General features: G+C 49.0%; 1 pseudogene; it reads right to left on the reverse strand.

Annotated features, from left to right (window-relative positions):
* Positions 1–6138: 6138 nt before the first annotated feature.
* LOC109767218 (uncharacterized) overlaps positions 6139–25198 on the reverse strand; it is a 30615-nt pseudogene continuing 11555 nt past the window's right edge.

Here is a 25198-nt window from a genome sequence, read left to right on the forward strand (position 1 = left end):
GTATTTACTAAACCCGCTACCCGACAGATGCTAGACCGCTTTAGAACCGATCTGAATCTTGTATGTAGTTCAGATTGAGGGGGCATGTAAAATAGGGTCTAGCATATTGTACATGTACACGTATGTAATTGTATTATGATCATCTATATAAAGAGACGTGAGGCTGGATGTTAGCCACCCACGCAAAACCCTAAACCCACCTCTTCAACTTGGTTATCCAACATTGACTCTCAAACCGCCCGCTTTATCTAGATCAAGTGGTTCACACTCATTTTGTCGTTCAACACGGTGCCCATCGATCCGTGAATCGGTTTGGACATTCGTTCTTTTGTAAATCAGACGCATATCAAGGTCGTTTTGTGGGCGTTTAGACTGCTGCCATGAACCCAAACTCTCCCCCTCGCCCATTACCTTTCCCACGTGAAGTTTTTGTCATGCATCATGTTGGTCCAAAGCGCCAGCGCCCCCGCATTCATGCCGGTTCAAAGTGGACGTGGCGTCGTGGCCTCTTACTGGAGCCAGCATAAAGCAGCGCGCCGGCAGAGAGTGTTGTCCGCACCGCATCTCGATATACGTGCCTTCTCTCGCGTGCAAACGCCACTCGTCCACCCGCCTGCCGGCATTAAACAAGTCCGGTTGCCGAGAAACCAACTTGGGTGTCCCGCAAGCAAACGCGACCATCCGTCCATCTGCCAGACATTAAGCAGTCCGCTGCTTGGCCTGGCCGACCCACTATTTATACGTGGCTTGACAACATCTGCATCACACCGCGGCTCCCAATCTAATGTGTGCATCACGCGCACCATAACCTCAAGCTTTAAAGCACTATGGGACGACACTGTGGGACAACCTCTCCACCGAATACAAGCATGAGCTTTCAAGCATTGTGGCCAGCTGGCAGGCCCGCCGAGCTAGCTGAATACATGTTGGGTTGTCGACTAGCTCTCCGGAGGGCAGCGGCGCCGACGCGACGATGAACAAGGCGGCCCCATCACCATCGCCAGTCCATGCTGACATCACCTTCAAGCAGGTGCGGGCGCACTTCATCGGCATGATGACAGAAGAGTGGGAGGCGACGTTTCGGCAGATGCAAGAGGACAAAAGGCACAACCTGCGGCTCCTCGACGAGCACCGACTAGCAGAGAAACCAATCGTCGATGACCATGTAAATGACAATGTCGTCATGACCATGGTGCCGGACAGTCCGGGCTTCCTAGATGAGCAGCGAGCGCTCCCCTTGTCCTACCGCAAGGGCCGCGAGATCCGTCGCAAGCGATGGTGGCTGCACGTCCTGCGGGCGAAGAGAGACGTCATGTTCGCGGACATTAACGCGAGACAGAGGAAGAGGATGCGCACGAGATTGACGGCGTCGCGAGCTCGGCATCGCCCGCGCCGCCACCGTCATTCACGCTCCGCCTCCATGACGACGAGGTCATCTCGTCCACTGTCATCGTCATCGTCGATAGTGAGAAAGAGTAGAACATGGGAGACCCAGGTAGGTTGGGGGAAAGTGGAAGACCCAGGTAGGTTGTGGGGAAGCTAGCGATCGATCCCCCAAACCCTTACAAAACCTCTGTCAGAAGCTGGCCATCACATTTCATCGGGATAACTGAAGATTTTGCTTGATTCAGCTTCAACCCCGTGGCCTCTCCAAAAGAATGCAGCAGCCCCAGCAAGGCGGTGATCTCTTCTTTGATTGGATTGGCGAAGATTATTGCGTCGTCCGCATATAGACTCACCCGCATGCTTGCCCCGCGCCCTGGCAGCGGCGCAATCAACTCTCTTGTCATGGCCGCGTCTAGCAGACGGTACAACGGATCAATCGCAAGGATGAACAGCAGCGGCGAGAGCGGGTCTCCCTGCCTGAGCCCGCAGGCGTGAAAGAAGCTTGGCCCCGGCGACCCATTCAGTAGACAGGAAGAGGTTGCAGTGGAGAGGAGCAAGGCTACCCAGTTTCTCCAGCGCTGCGAGAAACCCATGCGCTGTAGCAGCTCGATCGGGTATGTCCAGGATACAGAATCAAACGCGCGAGCGAAATCTAGCTTGAAGAGCAAGGCCTGCTTTTTTTTCTCTCTGAAGCATTCTGACGCAGCCTTGCACGTACTGAAAGCTGTCGTGGATGCATTTTCCTTTCTGAAACGCCGTTTGTGCTAGCGAGATAACTCCATTTAGAGCAGAGGATAGCCTGAGGGCGAGCACTTTGGAGATTAACTTTGCCATGGAGTGGATCAGACTAATGGGTCTGTTGAAGGAAATATGCCCTAGAGGCAATAATAAAGTTGTTATTTATATTTCCTTATATCATGATAAATGTTTATTATTCATGCTAGAAATGTATTAAACCGGAAACTTAGTACATGTGTGAATACATAGACAAACAGAGAGTCCCTAGTATGCCTCTACTTGACTAGCTCGTTAATCAAAGATGGTTAAGTTTCTTGACCATAGACATGTGTTGTCATTTAATGAACATGATCACATCATTAGAGAATGATGTGATGGACAAGACCCATCCGTTAGCTTAGCATAATGATCATTTAGTTTTATTGCTATTGCTTTCTTCATGACTTATACATGTTCCTCTGACTATGAGCTTATGCAACTCCCGAATACCGGAGGAACACCTTGTGTTTTATCAAACGTCACAACGTAACTGGGTGATTATAAAGATGCTCTACAGGTGTCTCTGAAGGTGTTTGTTGAGTTGGCATAGATCGAGATTAGGATTTGTCACTCCGTGTATTGGAGAGGTATCTCTGGGCCCTCTCGGTAATGCACATCACTATAAGCCTTGCAAGCAATGTAAGTAATGAGTTAGTTGCGGGATGATGCATTACGGAACGAGTAAAGAGACTTGCCGGTAACGAGATTGAACTAGGTATGATGATACCGATGATCTAATCTCGGGCAAGTAACATACCGATGACAAAGGGAACAACGTACGTTGTTATGCGGTTTGACCGATAAAGATCTTCGTAGAATATGTAGGAGCCAATATGAGCACCCAGGTTCCGCTATTGGTTATTGACCGGAGATGTGTCTCGGTCATGTCTACATAATTCTCGAACCTGTAGGGTCCGCACGCTTAACGTTCGATGACGATTTGTATTATGAGTTATGTGATTTGATGACCGAAGTTTGTTCGGAGTCCCGGATTAGATCACGGACATGACGAGGAGTCTCGAAATGGTTGAGAGGTAAAGATTCATATATTGGAAGGCTATATTCGGACATCGGAAAGGTTCCGAGTGATTCGGGTGTTTTTCGGAGTACCGGGGAGTTACGGGAATTCACCGGGAGAAGTAATGGGCCTTATTGGGCCATACGGGAAAAGAAGGAGGCAGGCCAAGGGGAGGTGGCACCCCCGCATGGGTCCGAATTGGACTAGGAGAAGAGGGCGGCTCCCTCCTTGCCTTTTCCTACTCCCTCTCTCTTTCCCTCTTTCCTTCTCTCCTACTCCGAAAAGGAAAGGGATTCCTACTAGGACTTGGAAGTCCTAGTAGGACTCCATACTTTTGGCGCGCCCCTAGAGGGCCGGCCTCTCTCCCTCCCTCCTGTATATACGTGGGCACAGGGTACCCCAAAGGCACACCAAGTCTTGTCTTAGCCGTGTGCGGTGCCCCCCTCCACAGTTACACACCTCGGTCATATCATCATAGTGCTTAGGCGAAGCCCTGCGCCGGTAACATCATCATCACCGTTGCCACGCCGTCGTGCTGACGGAAATCTCCCTCGTCCCCAACTGGATCAAGAGCTCGAGGGACGTCATCGAGCTGAACGTGTGCTGAACACGGAGGTGTCGTACGTTCGGTGCTTGGATCGGTTGGATCGCGAAGACGTTCGACTACATCAACCGCGTTACTATACGCTTCCGCTTTCGGTCTACGAGGGTACGTGGACACACTCTCCCCGCTCGTTGCTATGCTTCTCCTAGATAGATCTTGCATGGTCGTAGGACATTTTTTGAAATACTACGTTCCCCAACATCTGTAATGGCTGATCTCTGGCGCGCCGTTTTTTTCGGCAGCAGGGCAATGAGCGCAGAATTCAGCTCGGTGAAATTACTCCCTGCCATCTGATAGAACTTATTGAAAGCAGCCATGACCTCCTCCTTGATGATCGGCCAACATGAGCGGTAGAACTGCCCAGTGAAGCCATCTGGACCCGGGGCCTTTTCTGTGGGGGACGCGAGGATCGCCGCCCAGACCTCGGGCATGGTGAACGGCCCGTCCAGATCGGTTGAGGCCACAACCGGGATATTCAGACTGTCCCAATTCAGGGTGCATCTTTGGTGCTTGCTACGGCCCATAGCTTCAGTGAAGTGATCAAATATGACCTTTTCTTTCTCGTTGTGATCCACCACAACTCTGTCGTTGCTGTAGATTGCATGGATGAAGTTCTTCCTACGGCGAGACTGCATTTTTGCATGGAAAAAACGCGTGTTGGCATCTCCTGCACGTAGCCAGTTCACTCTAGATGCCTGCCTCTTTCTTGCCCGCTCAATTGCAGCCAAACCTAGCACTTTTTGCTTCAGAGTTTTTCTCTGGTTTCTCTCGGCAGCCGTGAGGGCTCGGTGCTCTTGCGCCAGATCGAACTGCAAGATCACTTCATTTGCAACGTGCAGCTGCAGCCTGACCTTACCAAACATTGTGTTGCTCCAGATTTGAGGTCAGTGGCTACTCTCGCCAGCCTTCTTTTCATCCTCACAAAAAGGCAGTCGTGCGGGACAGGCCGCTGCCAAGCTTGCAATACTATTTCATTGAAATGAGGGAATTTTGGCCAGAAGTTCTCGACCCTGAATCTAGCTTTTCTGAAGGGCGTGGTAACCTTGGCCAGAATCAGCGGGCAATGATCAAAGAACGATGTTGAAGCTACCATAAGCATGTAATCCTGGTACAACACATCCCACGAGTCATTGCAGAAATATTTATCAATACTGCAGAGGGTGGGGCTTTCACGTTCGTTGGTCCAGGTGAATTTCCTGTTTCTGCACTTTATCTCTTTCGGCCCAGCCCAGTCCAACGCTCTTCTGAACTTGCCCATAATCCTCCTGTTGATGTTGCTGTTACTCTTGTCGCTCGCTTGATAAATCATGTTGAAATCTTCGTTGATCATCCTGGGCTCACCCGCCAGCGGTGCAACAGCGGGGAGCTCAGCCAGGAAACCGTCTTTTTGCGCATCGTTCGTTGGCTCGTAGACCGTGGTAAGCCAAAAAGGGTCGATCGCTAGCCTGGGCACTACTCTAGCCGTGATGGAGAAGCTACCTAAATGGTGCGACACTACATCTACTACTTGCTTGTCCCAGAAGATCGACGCACCACCTCTCGTCCCGTGCGCCGGCAGCACCACACACCCTTGGAGATTAGCGCCGCCGACCTCCGTTGCTACACCAGTCGACCAGACCTCCACCTTGGTCTCCTGCAACGCTAGAAGTGCAATGTGGTTATCCTGAACTACCTCTCTGATGGCTGTGCGTTTCGCCAGGCAGTTCAAGGCGCGAACATTCCACGACATGAGGATTAGGTCGTTGTCACTCATCGATACACCATGCAGTTCTCCGTCGATCATGATTACTAATTAAGACGATGCAGTACACCTTACAACATGCCAGGGGGCGACGACGGCCACCAACAGGCCCAAAACCCCGTCATCGACGATCACACCACATACCATGATCACTACACATGGAAACTAGTCCTAACTCAAGCTGGTTTAAGACCAGTTGCCGACGGAGACTAAACGAAGACCTAGCTAACATGATCAACCCTGGAGTGACTCTTCGGCACTGGCGACTCCGGCCATGCCCACTACGATCTTGAGAGCAGCCTGATCCAGCCTGGTGAGCTTGGCGATGGCAGCGATGTCACCGTCAGACAGCGGCTCCTTGAAGCGCTTCATGAGCAGGGCTGCCGCCTTCGGGGTCATCCTGTCCTTTGGCCCGAGTGCCCCCGCTCCTACACCAGGCGCAGCACCGCTCGTTGAGCCACCGGCGTCGGGTTTGCCGCAGCAGCCTGGCGGGCACTACGGCGAGAGGGAGCTGAGATGGCCCTGGACTTTGGTGGAGCAGAGTGACGAGGCCGAGCCAGCAGGGCAATGATGATGGGCGGGGGGACAGGTGCGAACAGCTCAGAGTGCCTGTCACTGCCCACCTCGCCAATCTGGATCGTGCCCACCCGCTCCGTGATTGCCGACAGCTGGAAGCCGGTAGTGGCCACTGCTGGGGAGGAGACGCAGGGCAGTAGGCAGGGGATCATCTCAGGGCTGTCCAACTCTTGCGGGGCGGGGAGCGAGAGGGGTGGGGAGCGGCCGCCGTCTTCGAACGCCAGCGGGGTATGCAGGGCCTCGATCATGGCGTTCTCCATCTCCAGCTGCATGCAGTCCGTACGCGGTGGGGGAGGAGAGCGCACGGCCAGAGTCGGAGAAGCTGAAGAAGCATGCAACTGGGTCTTCTAATGCTGGGGCAGGAGGTGGTGGAGCTTGACGGAGTGGGAGCGGAGGAGTGGCCCGGAGCAGAACCGGAGCAGCTGCGCCGGTGGCTCCCTCGGCGGCCACGCTCTCGTGGCGCCTCCCAACCGGGGTGCGGCTGCAGCGGTGGTGCGCCACAGCAACGACGTCCGCACCGCTCTCCTTGGTGTGGCATCCGCGGCCGAGCAGGCGGTCCCTCCAGGACTGGCCCGAGCCGCCATTGTTGTCGCCGTCGTCTTGGTCACGCCTTTGGTGCCCGAGGATGGGGCCTCCGCATCCTGCAACCGAGCCGCGCGGAGCAGAGCGGCGTCCCGGGCCTTGACCATCTTCAACATGTGCCACCCACGTGCCCGGTTCGATGCGCGACAATGGGCGGTCGTCATCATTAGAGGAGGAGGGGAGCCCGCTCTGCCCCGAGTGCGACGAGCGCGGTCAGAGCAGGGTCCAGTCCTCCACCAGGTTGACTGATACGTCTCCAACGTATCTATACTTTTTGATTATTCCATGCTATATTATATTGGGATTATTCCATCTGTGCCCCCAATTCCTTAGTTGTGCTCAGTTTTCCCCACGCTTCAAACTTTTGCTCACTTTTCCCCACTCCCTTAGCTGAAACTCTCACAAATGTTCATAACAGACGTTTGCCGTCTTGGCCGTTAACTTACTTGTGGGGCCACGTTGGACTCTGTTGACTGTGGTTGTGGCTTCGCTGGTTGGGCCGTGTTTGTGTTCATAGGATGGGCCCGTTAGTTTGTTGGTAATAAATTAAAAAAGCCCGCTATCGATGGATGCAACCTGCTATGCATGCCCGGCTTTGGCATCGATGTAGCCTGCTATGCATGCGAACACCGCCACGCACGCATCTAGTGACCTAGACCTAAACGCATGCATGCACGCCGACACGCACGCATCGATCCGTGTCGCACGGTTGCCGGTGGATTCAGTCGCTCCGCAGCGTCGTTTCACGCGTCGCAGGCATACGTGCCGGTGGCAGAAGGGGCAGGCTGCACGCACGCTCGCGTCTATGTCGAGGCATTGGTTCACGCCGCACGACTGCCGCTCGATTCAGTTGTGGGAGGCAGGCAGCCGCCAATGCAGAGCACGCAGAAGGGGGAGGCAGGCAGCCGCCAACACAGAGCACGCAGAAGGGGGAGGCAGGCAGCCGCCAACGCAGAGCACGCAAAGCACGTTCGCATCGATTCACGTTCACACATTGATGATCGCATCGGTTCACGCACGCACTGAGTCACGATCTACACCGTTTGCGTGTGTACCCACTTCATCTCCCTTGGCTATTTAAACTGCCCTTCATTGCCTCTTCTTCTACAGATCCATCTGCGCCTCCCACTTCTCTTCTTGCCCCAAAAGCCAAAGCCGTTCCACTCAGCGAAGCGTTAAAGATGCAGTACAACGGGCCGACGTTCCAAGAGCCGCCCACCGTGCCGGAACGGCGGTACCCCGCCAACGTCGTCGTCGAGGCATCGCTCCGCGTGTGGGCGTTCTCACGCTGGAGGGGTAGCACTGAGCTTGCACAGGGGTTCCTCCGTGCGGGCTTCCACCACCTCCCGGCAGGCTCGCCGCCCATGTTCAACCTCGTGGAGCAGCGTCCCCACGCCAACGCTCCAGTGGTAGGGCTCGTCGTCCACTTCACCAATAGGTTCGATGCCTACTACCTGCTCGGCAAGGTGTATTGGTGTGGGTGCGAGTTCATCGCATTCACCACCTATAACATTTTCACCGACTTCGAGAGCGTCTTCCCCGCTCGCAACCGCATGCACAGCCTCCCGTACTACCTCGGCGACAACGGCCTTGAGGAGGAGCAGTACTGAAGCCGACGGCGAAGAAGACGGTGAAGCCGGTGGTTAAGGTGAAGACGACGGTGAAGACATGGCGGTGTTGCCCTAGCTACCCTATCTACTATGTAGTGTGAGTTTGGTGTGTGTGTTGCCCGACCTAGCTATCCTATCTATGTAAGGTTAATTATTATTATCTATCGGTGTCGTGTTATATGTAAGAACTTATGTTGCCCTAGCAACCCTATCTAAGTTAAGTTATGTGTGTTATATTAATGCTTTGTTATGTTTGTATTTTGTTTGTCCCAAGTTTAGACACGGCTAATTGGCGTGGGGAAAATTAACCAAACTAACTAAAAGTGATGTGTTTATAGATGCCTTCTAAAAATAAGAACATATTGTACATTTGTACACGGCTTTGGTTTGAGAGCTCTGTATTTTTTAGGTATTCCAAGAATACTTTGGTTTTCAGAAATATTGAAGTATCAAATACTATGAGATGTTTGGCTTTAGTCAAAAGTGTAGTTTTATATACTTTAATATGTAGAAAACTACACTATGTTTGAAGTATATAAAAAAGAGGGTTGGACCTCTTTTTCCAATCATGAAGTATTGGTTCGCTAGGCATAATAATACTGTGGTTTGCAAATACTTTGATTCTAAAAAATGAAGGGACCCATAAAGGAAAGGAAAAAGAATCCTCAATGAGATAGAAGAGATTGGGCAATCAAATTAATGAAAAAAGCAATCAGAAACAAAAAAGAACAAAGCAATCGTTCCTAAACAAAAAAAAGAAACATCGCTTGTTTCTGGGCCTCATTTATCCTTTGTGGGCCTATTGCAGCTTGATTCTCTTTGGGCCGGCGAACTAGGTTTCTAGCAGAACTGACGAACTCGAGGACAAAAGTTTGGCAAGTGCGAGAGAGAAGAGATGAACTTGATGCATATCCCTTGTGCTGCTCAAGTACTGCTTACTGTCATCTGACGAGCTAGGGTATGATCCAACACTCGAGGTTATTAGCTAACAAAATAATCCTATCACTGAACTGGTAGTTGTCTTCTGCCGAAACTGAAAGTGTCGAAACTTAACAGTAAACTGCATACATTCAGAGATCGACAGTTGCACTAAACAGAGTTGCATTTGAGATAAACAAACTTGGATTGCTAAACAGTGGCAACAACAGTAGACAAACATCTCTAACGAGAGATGGCCATCAAGTAAAAAATTCTTAGCAAGTATTCCTAAAGCTATCAGATTGGATTGCTTCTTCAACTCAATCAGCTGCTTGAAGTTCTTGTTCATCTTCTTCAATTCCGTCTTCAGTTCGACATCTACCACCGTCAGGTATTCCGGACGCGCTGCTGCTGCCGGAGCGGCACTGTCATGGGGCAGATTGAACTCGCGGATTGCATTCCCCCTTGAATCCAGCAAGCCCAACCCTTGAAGCCTCTGGATGTAATCATCCATCCACCCGAAATGGTGGCATTTCTTCACGATCTGAAAACGAAATCATGTAACCTAAATCCAAATCTGATAGATTTTTTGAGAAATTAGAGATAAAGGATGCGAGGAAAACTCAGATCTAACCTGCCCCTCCGGCTTGCTCTCGCATTTGACGAACTCGTGCCCAAAGTTCCCATTCTTCTCCTCCTTCGAATTCAACTGCTTCAGTGGCGCTGTCCGTGGGCAGTCAGTGCATCGAGTCATCGGCACTGGACCATACACCGGCCACGTGGAACGGGGGGCTGACGAGGAGGTCGACATATCGCCCGAGAGGAAGAAACAGAGGAATTGCTCGAGAGGAAGAAGAACGAGCAGATGGGGAAAGAAACAGAGGAATTGCTCGAGAGGAAGAAGAACGAGAAGATGGGGAAAGAAACAGAGGAATTGCCCGATCTGCTCGATGCCTTTGTCTGTCAGATGGAGAAGAGGAGAAGGGGAAGCTACATTGACGATTTGCCACATTGTATTTTGCAGTTTGAATATTTGAACCAACTCTTAACACTGACATGTGGTGGTCATGTGCGAAAAATACAATTTCATATGTAAAGTGGGGCAGATCGTAAAAACCCGAGAAGGACAGTGCAGTAGCCAATCAGGATGCATCACGCGGATCGCGCATGCCTGCCCCACATCTGACAGGTGATGTTTGGCGCTTGGTAGGATCCGACGGCAGACGTTCGACGCTAGGGTTTGGAGCATTTCTGCGGGGTTATGAGCGAGTCAACGGGGTTATTAGGGTTTGACCAGATTTCAAATGGCCATAACTAAATTAGAAAAAATCGCAAAAATATAAAACAAACGTAGTTCGTCCGTTTATGAGACCTAGTTACCATAAAAAAATATAAACTCGGTAAAAGGCGTTTTCTTGAAAAATCATTTTTTTGAAGTGATCTGTCGAAATCAAGTTGAAATGTTTTTAAAAAATTCAAAAAAAAATCAAAATGTTGTAATTCTTGTGCACATAGCCGTCATATATGACAAGGTTATTAGAAAAAAAAATATAAACTTGGTGTAGGTCATTTTCATGAAAAAAGGCTTCACACAAATGAGCTATCACCTATGAACATGTTCAGAGTTCGTAGAATAGGGAGAGAGGGTTTACGGTTTGAAAAAAAATCAAAATAATTCAAAAAAATCAGAAAAATCTCCATAGCTTCATTTTCGAGTGAATAAGAAGGATCTGAACTTACTTTTTCATTTTCATATCTAATACGTGTTATTTGACGGTTTTGAATTAAAAGCACATTTTTTCAAAAAAAAATGTAGTAATATGAATATTAATCAATAAATAGTGAGACTTCGTTTTTACCCCATATATATGGAACAAGTGTTAATAAAAATATATATGCCTCATTTAGGCAAGGTCAAAAAAAACTTGATTTCAAATAGGGTTGTTTACCCTAGCTTTCGAGCTTGTTTCTAGCACATTTCTCATTCGGACTGTTCACCTACGAATATTGGACTTCAAATGCTCGATCAAATACACCGCACAGAGTAATGAACCTCCAATGTTCAACTTCAACTTTGGCTCGAATCCAAATTTTGGCCCAAATTAAAATATTGATTTAAATTCAAATTTTGATGGAAATTTGAATTCTGACACAAATAAGAAACCAAAGTAGAAGCAACATTATTACAACTGATAAGTTTTCAAAGTAGCTCAAATATACCAAGTTTTAAGATGCCAACATCTTAATACAAATCTACCAAGTTTTAAGCGATCGACTCGCCCTCAAATTGACAACACAAACATTTCCCAACAACTTAATTCAAATTTTCGACTTGCTCCTTGTGTTTGCAGTTGGCTTCACCGTCTTGCTCCTGGTTTCCCTAGTTGAGATGCTCGTTTCTTTCAGACTCTTGTTCCTTTTGATCTTGGGCTTTACTTGGGGTTTTCCCCGTGGAGGTGTTGATGGAGTAGTTCCACTCGCCGAGCACTTGACGACCATTGACGGTCATCTATGGGTTCAATAATCTTTAAAGGCACAGTTGGAAAAATTACCCCCTCCTCTTCCTCTCTTATAGCTTCAAAACCATCAAAGGCCATGGTTTCAAAATCTTCTGCTTCTTCATCTCTTGTCCTTTTCTCCCTAGAGCTGGTAAATAAAATTATAAGCCATAGGCAAAAAAGACAATAAATGCAAACAAAAGGGTAGCTGCATTCTACAAAGGGTGCAAACACATACCAAGATGCTTCATTTGCTGCTGCATTATCCACTGCTTCATTTGCTGCTGCATTCTCCACTGCATCTTCAGTCTCCATTGCTGCTGCATTCTCCTCAGCATTGGCTGCTGTCCATCTTTCCTCCTCTCCAAATGATGCATCCACTGCATTGGTACAAAGCCTAGCAATATGCCCCAAAACTCCACATTTTTTGCAAGCACGCTTCTTTGGTAGACGACCCTCCTCACCTGCTCTAATCCTCTGGTTCCTTGGTCTTCCTGGTGGTCTAGTAATGACAGGAGCGTGGAGTTTGAACCCTGGATCTACTATGTTCCATTGATCTTTCCCCAATAGTGCAGGCATATTGTCAGCATAAGCAGCCATAAATTTGGCAACAGAGAAATACTTAGAGCAATATTGATCAACTTCACCATCTGCACCCCCGATAACGGTCATCAGATGTAGGGCATGTATGCATGGCTTCCCACGGATCTGCCATTGCCTACAAGTACATTCTCTAGTACTTAGGTTCACAGGATACCTCCATACCCTATTTTTAGTGTCAGTATAGGTAACCTCTCCCTCATATGTACCAGATCGAATACATTTCATCTTCAGTCCTCTTGCCTTCAAGTGCAATGCCTTAATCAGTGATGGGAGCATTTGATGACCAACATATTGTGTTTCTGCAATTCTTTTGCGAAGAGCCATCTTTATCATGATCATTTGCCTCATCTTGTCAAATGCTTGCCACAACAAGAGCCCTTTCACTGACTTGAACTTTGAATTGAAGCATTCTGCAAGGTTACTGGTCACATAATCTACTTTGCAGATTTCATTGAATTTGCTTCTTGACCACACCTTACCATGATGTGCATCCATGTACTCCTTCACAAGAGGATTTTGAGCATACAACACTCTCAAATGGTGTTCATGCTTCCTTTTGCTGCATGTGTATGATGCTGGCCATAAGTTCTCATCATAAACTTTACCTTTGAACTTCTTTTTGAAATTATGCGCTAGGTGTCGCATACATTCCCTATGCTCCACTCCAGGGAATACAATTTCCACTGCACTCTCTAAACCCTTGCAAGCATCTGTGTGTATTGCTAAACCTGGGGGTGTGCCTATAATGTTGTGCAACTGCTGCAGAAACCAGACCCAACTTTCCTCAGACTCTGCCTCCACCACACCAAATGCAACTGGGAATATCCAGCTGTGTCCATCAACTGCAGAAGCTGCTACTAGCTGTCCTCTCCATCTTCCAGTCAAATGTGTAGCATCTACAGCCAAATAGGGCCTGCAACCATCTAGAAACCCCTGCCAGCAAGCCTTCAAACAAACAAAAGCCCTTCTGAAGCACTCCTTCTGAAATGACTTCCCTTTTATTTTGAATGGAACTGTATGCTTGTCAATCTCTACAACACTCCTTGGACTTGCCATCTCCACTTCAGCTTTGAAAGTGTAAAGCAGCTGAAAACTGTCATTCCATTGACCATTAATTCTGTCAAGAGCCTTTTCCCTAGCATTGAAAATTCTCATGTAAGGAATTTCTATCTTGTACTTCTCAAAAAGCTTCCCATGGAGTGCTGTTGGACCAAGTCCAGGTTCTTCTCTCAGCCAATCCAATATAGCATCTGCCACCCACCTAGTTTTTGCTAGCTTGGTTTTGGCCTCCCCCCTCCCCCTCCAGGTGGACATGTGTGCTTGTGTGGGTTTTTCTTTATCTGAAACAAAATAAAAGGGTAAAAAACAGTTAAGAAACCTTACTCAACGATCTAAAACTAAATTACTAACTGAACTTGGATTACCTGAATATATTTGCTCTTTCTCATACGAGATGCATGCAACTTCCACCTACACCTAGGATATGGACAAAATACTGTGAACCTTGCTGGCTCACTCCTTTTAATCTTATAGGTGTTTTCAGATATAATGCGCCATGTTGTCACTGCATTCCGACAGTCCACCATTGATTGGAAAATGGTACCTACACTAAGCTCAGGTTTTTCCCTGTTCCACTCAATTGTTGGCATCTCATCACCATCGTATTCATCCTCGATTAAGCTGTCCATGTTCTCCACCTTCTCTTCATCGTCAGTGTCATCAAACCTAGCTTGGCTGATGGGCTCCTCCATATATTCGTCATCCACTGCTTGCTGACTGGCTACATCGACCAGTTCAGGAAACATCATCTCGTCTTCATCATCATTTGTAGGCACTGCCTCGTCAGGTTCTGCATCTTCTTCTACACCAACTGCAGAAGGTACACGAGAAGCAGCAGCTGAATCGGAACCAGAATTGGCAGCAGGCATGTTGTGGCTCCATGAACCACTTGCTTTACTTGGTGTCGACCTACAAGGAGTGCCGGGGTGCTGGCTATTAACACAGACAGATGATGTCTGAACTCCCTTCCCCTTCGCCCGTTCTGCGCGTGGCTGAAGCACATCGATTTGGAGTTTACCGAATCGGCAGCCAGCAATCCCAGCAAAAAGCAACGGCATATGATCGTCGCAAGTTAGTGGGAGAAATCTTTGCTCGAAACTGCTGAAGTAATTCAGTTCAACAACATCGGCATCACTCCAGGGATAGGTGTTTCGGAGCTCAGCTCGCAAATCTTTGAAAGATATGCTGGTTTCTACCACTTTGGGATAGAAAAATGATGAAATCAAATGCGGTTTAGTACCACGCAGCACACTAGTTTCCATTCTAATCGCCAGCCGGAAAGCCAGCGCGGGATCAATCCTATTTTGTTGAAGGAAACAAAGGCTTCAGATAACCGGGTAAAATCGAGCACAAATTCAAACGATTCAAGCAAACAGAAGTCCAATACGGCCTACAATACGACTTAGAACATCAATTCGAGAGGAAACAATGCTTACCCAAGTTTAATCCATGAATTATCTGCCGCGGATTCGACCCAATCCTCTCCACGCTCGACTGCATTCCGGCCGTCCTCACTCAACATCGCTATGTAATCCCAGATGGGGAGGTGGGCTATATCTGGCGGAGACGCGGCGTCGCCGACGAACTGAATAGGGGCATAGGGTGGAGGAAACAACTGCGGTGGACGCGGCACGACGCCGGCGGAGGGGGCGGGGCGGCGCGGTGCAATGCGGCCTGTCTAGATATGTTTCAGATTCAGACAAGCTACCCAATACGTGTCTCCTTACGGTCCCACCCGTCAGCAAGCAACAGTTAGACGAAGACTCGGCCCCACTCGTCAGCAATTAACGGTCAATGGACGGTCAAGACGGCAAACGCCCGCTATGAGCATTTGTGAGAGTTTCAGCTAAGGAAGAGGGGAAAAGTGAGCAAACGTTTGGAGCGTGGGGAAAAGTGAGCACAACTAAGGAACCAGGGGCACTAATTTAAATATCCCTATTATATTCTGTTTTGGACATTATTGGGCTTTATTATACACTTTTATATTATTTTTGGGACTAACCTATTAACCGGAGGCCCAGCCCAGAATTGCTGTTTTTTTGCCTATTTCAGAGTCTTGCAGAAAAAGAATATCAAACGGAGTCCAAACGGAATGAAACCTTCGGGAACGTGATTTTCGGAACGAACGTGATCCAGAGGACTTGGACCCTACGTCAAGACATCAAACAGGAGGCCACGAGGTAGGGGGGGCGCGCCTACCCCCCCCAGGCGCGCCCTCCACCCTCGTGGGCCCCCTGTTGCTCCACCGACGTACTCCTTCCTCCTATATATACCTACGTACCCACAAACTACCAGATACGGAGCCAAAAACCTAATTCCACCGCTGCAACCTTCTGTACTTGTGAGATGCCATCTTGGGACCTGTTCCGAAGCTCCGCCGGAGGGGGCATCGATCACGGAGGGCTTCTACATCAACACCATAGCCTCTCCGATGAAGTGTGAGTAGTTTACCTCAGACCTTCGGGTCCATAGTTATTAGCTAGATGGCTTCTTCTCTCTTTTTGGATCTCAATACAATGTTCCCCCTCTCTCGTGGAGATCTATTTGATGTAATCTTCTTTTGCGGTGTGTTTGTTGAGACCGATGAATTGTGGGTTTATGATCAAGATTATCTATGAACAATATTTGAATCTTCTCTAAATTCTTTTATGTATGATTGGTTATCTTTGCAAGTCTCTTCGAATTATCAGTTTGGTTTGGCCTACTAGATTGATCTTTCTTGCAATGGGAGAAGTGCTTAGCTTTGGGTTCAATCTTGCGGTGTCCTTTCCCAGTGACAGTAGGGGCAGCAAGGCACGTATTGTATTGTTGCCATCGAGGATAACAAGATGGGGTTTATATCATGTTGCATGAGTTTATCCCTCTACATCATGTCATCTTGCTTAAAGCGTTACTCTGTTCTTATGAACTTAATACTCTAGATGCATGCTGGATAGCGGTCGATGTGTGGAGTAATAGTAGTAGATGCAGGCAGGAGTCGGTCTACTTGTCTCGGACGTGATGCCTATATACATGATCATACCTAGATATTCTCATAACTATGCTCAATTATGTCAATTGCTCAACAGTAATTTGTTCACCCACCGTAAATACTTATGCTCTTGAGAGAAGCCACTAGTGAAACCTATGGCTCCCGGGTCTATTTTCCATCATATTAATCTTCCAACACTTAGTTATTTTTATTGCTTTCTATTTTACTTTGCATCTTTATCATAAAAATACCAAAAATATTATCTTATCATATCTATCAGATCTCACTCTCGTAAGTGACCGTGTAGGGATTGACAACCCCTTATCGCGTTGGTTGCGAGATTTATTTGTTTGTGTAGGTGTGAGGGACTCGTGCGTGGTCTCCTACTGGATTGATACCTTGGTTCTCAAAAACTGAGGGAAATACTTACGCTACTTTGCTGCATCACCCTTTCCTCTTCAAGGGAAAACCAACGCAGTGCTCAAGAGGTAGCAAGAAGGATTTCTGGCGCCGTTGCCGGGGAGTCTACTCAAAATTCAACATACCAAGTACCCATCACAAACCCTTATCTCCCGCATTACATTATTTGCCATTTGCCTCTCGTTTTCCTCTCCCCCACTTCACCCTTGCCGTTTTATTCGCCCTCTGTTGGGGATATTACCACTGGGCGTAAACCGGCCAGGAGAGGCCGGGTTAACCCCATAAGTAGTTCATCCGTATCTGAAGTCCATGAAGACAGACGGTGACACTTTATGAAGGCCCAGGGCCCAAAGCCGGTTTAAGGCCTGTAGACATAAACCGGCATTGATATGTAAACTTGTGTTGTAAGATAGAAGTAGCAGAGACCGAGCCGGACACGATTATGAGCCGGCCTCGGGATTTTGTAAACCGACGGGCGTCAACCCATGTATATAAGGGGACGACCCGGCGGCGGTTCAAGGACAACACACAACAACTCAAGACTAAGGAAAGCGTATTCGCTCCCTGGTCATCGAAACCCCAGCAATTCCATCACAACTAGACGTAGGCTTTTACCTTCATCGTAAGGGGCCGAACTAGTATAAAACTCTCTTGCGTCCCTTGTCCGCTTTAACCCCTTTAAGTTAACCCGTAGCGATGGCTCCACGACTAAGTCCTTTCTCTAGGACATCTGCCGTGACAAAACCACGACAGTTGGCGCCCACCGTGGGGCTATCGCATGATGGTTTCAAGTTCTTGGAGGGCAACTTCGAAGGACTCAAGGGTTACGCTGTGGGCCGGATGACCAAGAGTCGTCGCGGCAAGCTCTACATCGACGATGCAGGCTGGGGCCCCGAGGCCGGCTCAATCGAGTACGGGTACCGGGTCCCCTTTGGTGGCATACACGTTTTCATTGGCAAGATTGGCGAACCGGGCCCTGAGCCGGACATCTACGCCAACCTCGTCGAAACGGCTCAGCGTGCGAGATCTGCCCGGGTCAAGCCTGTCATGAAGCGTGCCTTCGTGGGAGTTATCCATGGAGGGGAGTCTGAGGATAGATCGGAATCTGGTGGTGAGACCGTCGTTTATTCCGGCGACGAGTCATCGACCGGAGAGACCGAGGCGTTATATCAGTTACAAGATGGCCGGATTGGGGGCTGTTCCAATGGCGACAGTATTCCGTACCCCTTTGATCTGCCAAACCGGGTTGCGATCTTTATGGCCGGTACGCAACCGGCGCTCCACTCTTCGACCGCAGCGGCGATGATTTCCGGATCGACAGCGGCAACAGTGGCCGGGGCAGGAGGCCCTGTGCAACCGCCAGCTCAGGTTCTATCAGATTTGTTTGACGCGTTGGCAACGCTGATGGCGGAGGTTAACCTGGCGGATCAGGATGCACACAATGCGGAAATCGCGTAAGTGAAAGATCAGATCACCCAGGCCAAAGCCGACTTAGCAGCTGAGGATACCAGGATGGCCGTGGAGCGGGCCGCTTTGGATGCACAAGCTTACCGGATTATGCTGGATCAGAGTGCGTCGAACGAAGTCCTAAAGAGGAGGTACAGATCTCGCCTGCCGCCGGTTTATGACGCTAGAAATCTCTTTAACACCCCAGGAGCAGGGACCAGTAATCCGCCGGTGGTAAACCGGGCGGAGGCACCTGGAGCAGGGGCGCCGGTTCAGCCACGTTTGGTGGATCTGCCTCGTCAGAACAATATTGTAACACCGCATGTCCCCACGCCGCCGGGTCATTACTCTAACCCGATGGACAACATTGTCACTGCCGCTTCACGGCTGGCGGCCATCCCGATCGAAGGCGATTCTCCGGCGGCGGTCGAGACGCGTCAGGTTAAGGAGCTTCTTCAGACAGCCTTGGTTCAATAGGAGGCTTATTCATATAGTCGCGATCGGATTCATTCCACTCCCCGTCCAAGCCAGAGTTACAACAGGCGTATGGATGAACCGGTAGTGTCAAGCAATGCGCGGAACCGTGATCCGCCCCGTGGCAATAACCCGGCGGGTGGTGCTGGTGATGCTCAGGAGGTGGTGGACCGGGCTCGGGCACGCAGAGAGACCGAGTTAGCGGCGCAGCATGAAGCCCGTCAGCTTACTCCGGTTCATCCAACCACATCGGTTGAACCAGGAGTTACCTCTAGTTCTTTGGGAGTGCCGTGTCTCGTCCCGGCATTGCGCAATGTGCGCCTGCCCAAGGATTTCAAGGGCCCGCGCAAGGTGCCGAATTACACCGCCGATTTATCCCCTGAAACATGGGTCGAAAGCTATGAGATGGCCATGGAGATGCTGGATGTGGATGATGCGGCATGTGCGAAATACTTCACCATGATGCTAGAAGGGACGGCCCGCACTTGGCTAAAGAGCTTACCGGCTAATTCTATCAGGTCATGGGCCGAGTTGAGAGCCCGGTTTATTCAGAATTTCAAGGATACATGCAAGCAGCCCATGTCAATTGTGGACTTAGCTGCCTGTGTCCAGGAGGAAGGAGAGTCAACAACCCATTGGGTGCGCCGGGTTTTGGAGATTTTGCATTCATCGGACCGCATCAACGCTGACACCGCAGTTTTAACATTGGAAGGCAATTGCCGGTTTGAACCCCTGAAGTTGAAGTTGGGACGGCTCAAACGTCATTGTAATGACATGGGAACCCTCATGGCTGCACTGGTGAAGTATGCCGACTCTGATAGTACCAAGGATCCCGAGTCTGACGATGATAAGACAGGGAAGGGAAAAAAGAGCGGCAACGCCAAGGGGCAGCACCACAACCCGGCGGGTCATGGAAACGGCGGCAAGCGTAAGGCGGACCACGGTTTAGACTTTGTGGCTAATACTAATACACATGACAAGGGCCAGAGGCATAAGGGTAAACCGCCCCAGCGCGGTGGAGGGCCAAGTCCTAATCCAGACCGTTTGTCTTATCTGTTGAACCAGCCCTGTCCAAAGCATGGGACGAAGGAGATCCCGTCCACGCACCTCTGGAAAGATTGTTACATCATGCAAGAGTTCAAAAATTCTGATTCTTTCCGGTATGATCATGGACCAGGAGGCCGTTCGGGCCCCGGGTCTCATGGGCCGGGTTATGGTGGAGGAAATTCCGGTTTAGGCTTCCACGATAATCAGGGTGGACATAACAATCAAAGTAATCAGGGTAACCAAGGTGGCTATAATCATCAGGGCAATCAGCAGCAGCAGCAGCAGCAGTCGGGTTACCAGAGCAACCCGAAGCAGTTGAATAGTGGACAGTATCATGTCTTCACCACTAGCTTGGACAAGCATGATCAGAAGCTTCCCAAAAGGGCGGTGAATGCCGTTGAACCGGCGGTGCCCCGTTCTTTGCGCTGGTCCGAGCAGCCGATTGTGTGGAGTAGAGAAGAACATCCACCCCGGGTTGACAATCCGGGTCATATCTGGCTCTGGTGGTGGCACCTCAGGTGGGAGGTTATAAGTTCACTAAGGTACTCATGGATGGAGGGAGTAGTATCAATATCCTTTATTATGAAACTTTCCGTCGCATGGGGTTAACAGATAAAAATCTTAAACCGTCCAATACGGTGTTCCATGGTGTGGTGCCTGGTAAATCGGCATATCCTATTGGTAAGATAGCCCTGGAGGTGGCTTTTGGAGATGAGCATGACTCAAGATCAGAAACTTTGACCTTTGAAGTGGTGAAAATCAAAAGCCCATATCATGCCCTGTTTGGACGGCCAACTTATGCTAAGTTTATGGCATGGCCTTGTTATGTCTATCTGCAGCTCAAGATGCCGGGTCACAAGGGAACTATAACCGTGCATGGAAGCCGCAAGATCGCTCTGAAGTGTGAAGAAGGTGATGCGCCTTATGCAGAGTCGGTTTGTGCAACAGAAGAGTTGAAGTTTTACAAAGACAATGTTGATCTGACAGATATGACTTCATTAAAGAAACCAACTACAGAGCATGATCCGGCCCTAAAATTCAAATCGGCTGATGAGACTAAGCTTGTTGACTTCGTGCCCGGCGATTCGTCCAAGCAATTTAGCAACAACGCTAACTTGGATCCGAAATAGGAAAGCGCGCTCATCGAGTTCATCCGTGAGAATCAGGACATCTTTGCATGGAAGCCTTCTGACATGCCAGGTGTACCGAGAGAACTCGCTGAGCACACTCTCAATATTCATCCAAAGTATAAACCGGTTAAGCAGTTTCTCCGCCGGTTCAATGAAGAAAGACGCAAGGCTATTGGAGAAGAAGTAGCCAGACTCTTGGCGGCTGGATTTATCGTTGAACTATTCCATCCTGAGTAGTTGGCTAATCCGGTGCTGGTCCTCAAGAAGAATGGCACTTGGCGTATGTGTGTGGACTACACAGATCTCAACAAAGCTTGTCCAGCAGATCCTTTTGCCCTTCCCCGTATTGATCAAATTATTGATGCTACGGCGGGTTGCGAGCGTTTAAGCTTTTTGGATGCATATTCTGGTTATCATCAGATCAAAATGGCAGTTAAGGACCAGGAGAAGACAGCCTTCATAACTCCCTTTGGAGCCTTCTGCGATGTATCCATGCCCTTTGGGCTCAAGAGTGCCCAGGCGACTTATCAACGGTGTGTGCAGAATTGTCTTCATAAACAGATCGACCGCAATGTTCACGCCTATGTGGATGATATTGTGGTAAAATCAAGGAAGAAGGAGACATTGATTGATGACTTGAAGGAAACCTTCGATAACCTGCGGGTTTACAAAATGATGCTTAATCCGGCCAAGTGTGTCTTTGGTGTACCTGCAGGCAAGCTCTTGGGCTTTTTGGTGTCTAACAGGGGCATTGAAGCTAATCCGGAAAAGATCAAAGCCATCACCTCCTTGGCTAAACCGAAGTGTATCAATGATGTTCAACGCCTGGCAGGCCGGATTGCCGCGTTGAGCCGGTTTGTCAGTCGCCTTGGCGAGAAGGCCATCCCTTTATATCAGATGCTGAAGAAAACGGATAACTTCGTCTGGAGTGACGCCGCTAATGAAGCATTTGAGGACTTAAAGCGGCAGCTGGCTAATCCGCCGATTCTCGCTGCTCAAGTGGACAAAGAACCATTGTTGTTATATGTGGCAGCTAATGCTCGGGCTGTTAGTGTGGCTATTGTGGTGGAGCGCAAGGAGGTAGGAAAGGAATATTTGGTTCAACGACCGGTCTACTATATCAGTGAAGTACTTATTGAGTCCAAGCAGAGGTTTCCGCATTGGCAAAAATTGGTGTATGGGGTTTTTATGGCAAGCCGGAAGCTTAAGCAGTATTTCCAAGGTCATCCCATCATGGTGGTCAGCTCTGCTCCGTTGGGAGATATAATCTAGAACAGGGAAGCAACTGGCCGGATTGCTAAGTGGGCTATAGAGCTCGGGCCTCACGGGTTGAAATACATACCCCGAACGGTGATCAAATCTCAGGCACTTGTGGATTTCATCAATGATTGGACAGAATTACAAGCGCCAGAGGAGAAGTCGGATCATACTTATTGGACTATTCATTTTGATGGGTCCAGGCAATTGGAGGGCTCGGGGGCTGGAGTCGTATTAACTTCCCCACGAGGTGATAAGTTTTGTTATGTTCTCCGTTTAATGTTCCCTTGCACTAACAATGCAGCTGAATATGAGGCTTTACTCCATGGTCTTTGGATGGCTAAGGAGATGAACCTAAGCCGAGTTAAGTGCTTCAGTGACTCGGATCTGGTGGCTCAACAAGTGTCCGGCACTTGGGATTCCAAGGACCCACTAATGGCAGCATATCGTCGTGAGGTGGATATTGTTGCAGGTCACTTTAAAGGTTATCAGGTGGATCATGTGGACCGGCGAAAGAATGAAGCGACGGACGCTTTAAGCCGCCTGGGTTCCCAACGTAAACCGGTCCCACCTAATGTCTTCCTGGATGTTTTGCATAATCCGTCCGTCAAGCTCCCTAGTGAAGAGGATTTGGCTGTTCCTGATCCGGAGGCTCAGTTGGTGGCGGCTCTTCATGTTATCCCGGATTGGACGGTTCCATATCTGGCGTATATGAACTGGGGCGAGTTACCAGAGGATGAAACTTTGGCCAGGCAGATAATCCGGCGGTCCAAGTCCATGACTATTATCAATGGAGAGTTACATCATTGCAGTGTGACACGGGCGTTTCAATGATGTGTGTCTCCTGAGGAAGGCCGTGAAATTTTGCGTGAGATCCACGAAGGAGATTGTGGTCACCACGCCGGTTCAAAATCTTTGGTGGGCAAGGCGTTTCATCGCGGTTTCTATTGGTTGACAGCTCATGCTGATGCCGAGGACTTGGTCAAAAGATGTGATGGCTGTCAGAAATTCTCAAGGCGCGCTCATGTACCGGCTCAAGAATTGAGGATGATTCCAATCACCTGGCCGTTTACAACTTGGGGGCTGGATATGGTTGGGCCTTTCAAGAGGTCCAAGGACAAGAAGACCCACCTTTTGGTGGCGGTTGATAAGTTCACGAAGTGGGTGGAGGCAGAGCCAGTTAATAAGTGTGACGCAGCCACGGCGGTTCAATTCATCAAAAAGGTGATCTTCCGGTTCGGCTCCACACAGCATTATAACAGACAAGGGTACCAATCTGTCAAAAGGTGCCATGAAGGAGTTCTGTCAACGTGAGCACATCCGGCTTGACGTGTCATCAGTGGCTCACCCATAGTCTAATGGTCAAGCGGAGAGGGCCAATCAAGAGATCTTGAGAGGCATCAAACCCCGGCTTATGGTTCCTTTGCAACGGACGCCGGGTTGTTGGGTTGAGGAGTTACCTTCTGTGTTGTGGAGCATCAATACCACACCCAACAGATCGACAGGATACACACCATTTTTCATGGTTTATGGAGCGGAAGCAGTTCTTCCTAGTGACATCCGTCATGACTCGCCTCGTGTAGCGGCTATGTTGAAGCTGACAATGAGAAGGCACGGCGGGAAGCTCTTGACCTGTTAGATGAGGAACGTGACATGGCGGCAGCCCGTTCAGCGATTTATCAGCAAGATCTGCGTCGTTATCATAGCCGCCGGGTTAGAACCAGAACCTTTCAAGAAGGTGATTTGGTGCTTCGGCTCATCCAGGATCAGACGGATATGCATAAGCTATCCCCCCTTGGGAAGGACCCTTTGTGGTCAGCAAGAATCTGCACACGGGTCATACTACCTAATCGATGTTCGAGAGCGCAAAGACTCACGTAAATCGGAGGAGGAGACCAACCGGCCGTGGAATATTGCTCATCTTCGGCCCTACTATACTTGAGCTATAGGCTCTGCTTATGTACATATTATGACATTGTATATATTATGATCAATATAATAAACCGGAACCTCAGCTAAAGCGGGGTATCTGTTGTTTTTCTTACATCATGTGTGGTTACATGGAGCTTACAAAGCGGCGTCCGGTTTACCCCTTGATTTAGCTTCTCAAAGCTTTATATTACATCACTTGGGGGCTTGGTCGTATCCGAACCATAGCTACACCTCTTGATCGGCGCAATGCCACAGCATCACTTGGGGGCTTGGTCGTATCCGAACCATAGCTACACCTCTTGATCGGCGCAATGCCACAGCATCACTTGGGGGCTTGGTCGTATCCGAACCACAGTCACACCTCTTGATCGGCTCAAAGCCACATCAATCCGGGGCCAAAGAGAGTGTTGTAAAACAACAGCTCAAACATAGGCACCCACTGAGCACAGCTCACAATGTTGCTTGGGGATTCTTTGCTGTCGAAATGAACTAAGAATCTACACTTGTAACAGGCTATCAAGCCATGGCTTGGAAGCCTGGTGTATACACCTAAAACGCCAGGTTAACCTGCCTATTTAAGTAAGTCACTCCGCCTAGGTAAACCTGGTATGACCCTTCGAACTTTGACAAGTTACTCTAAAATGAAGACCCTAAACTTGTCAAGTTAAAATGATGATTGGTTAAGGATTGAGGACCATCTTAAAAGGCTTTGCAAAAATGGTTTAACTCAGTGGCCCGGCAGCCCATGAAAAGCCTCGAATTTGGGGCCTGGCAGCCCGTGAAAAGCCTCGACTACAACGGTTTTATTTGCCTTTTGCTAAGTTTTCTTTGTTTCATAAGATTTGTGATGTTTTTACAACCGGTGTTTATCAACCCGGTTAGGCTGTAACTACAAGTTGTCAGTACACGATCAAATTATAATCCGGAGACTATCAGCCCGGTCTGGTTTTGACTCAAAGGCACCAGTATGGAATAAACCGGTGTTTCTCACAACCCGGAACGGTTTTATTGTAAACCGGCATCATATATCAGGAGTTACTTATCCTCCAGAGTAGGGTTATGGCCCTCACTACAAAGTTGGCCAGCCAACATCATGCCTAAAGGTCGCAGGTATTATATATTTCCATATTTGGTTATCTTTTACAACCT

This window comes from Aegilops tauschii, chromosome 5 (assembly GCF_002575655.3).
Source record: "Aegilops tauschii subsp. strangulata cultivar AL8/78 chromosome 5, Aet v6.0, whole genome shotgun sequence".
Taxonomy (NCBI): Eukaryota; Viridiplantae; Streptophyta; class Magnoliopsida; order Poales; family Poaceae; genus Aegilops; species Aegilops tauschii.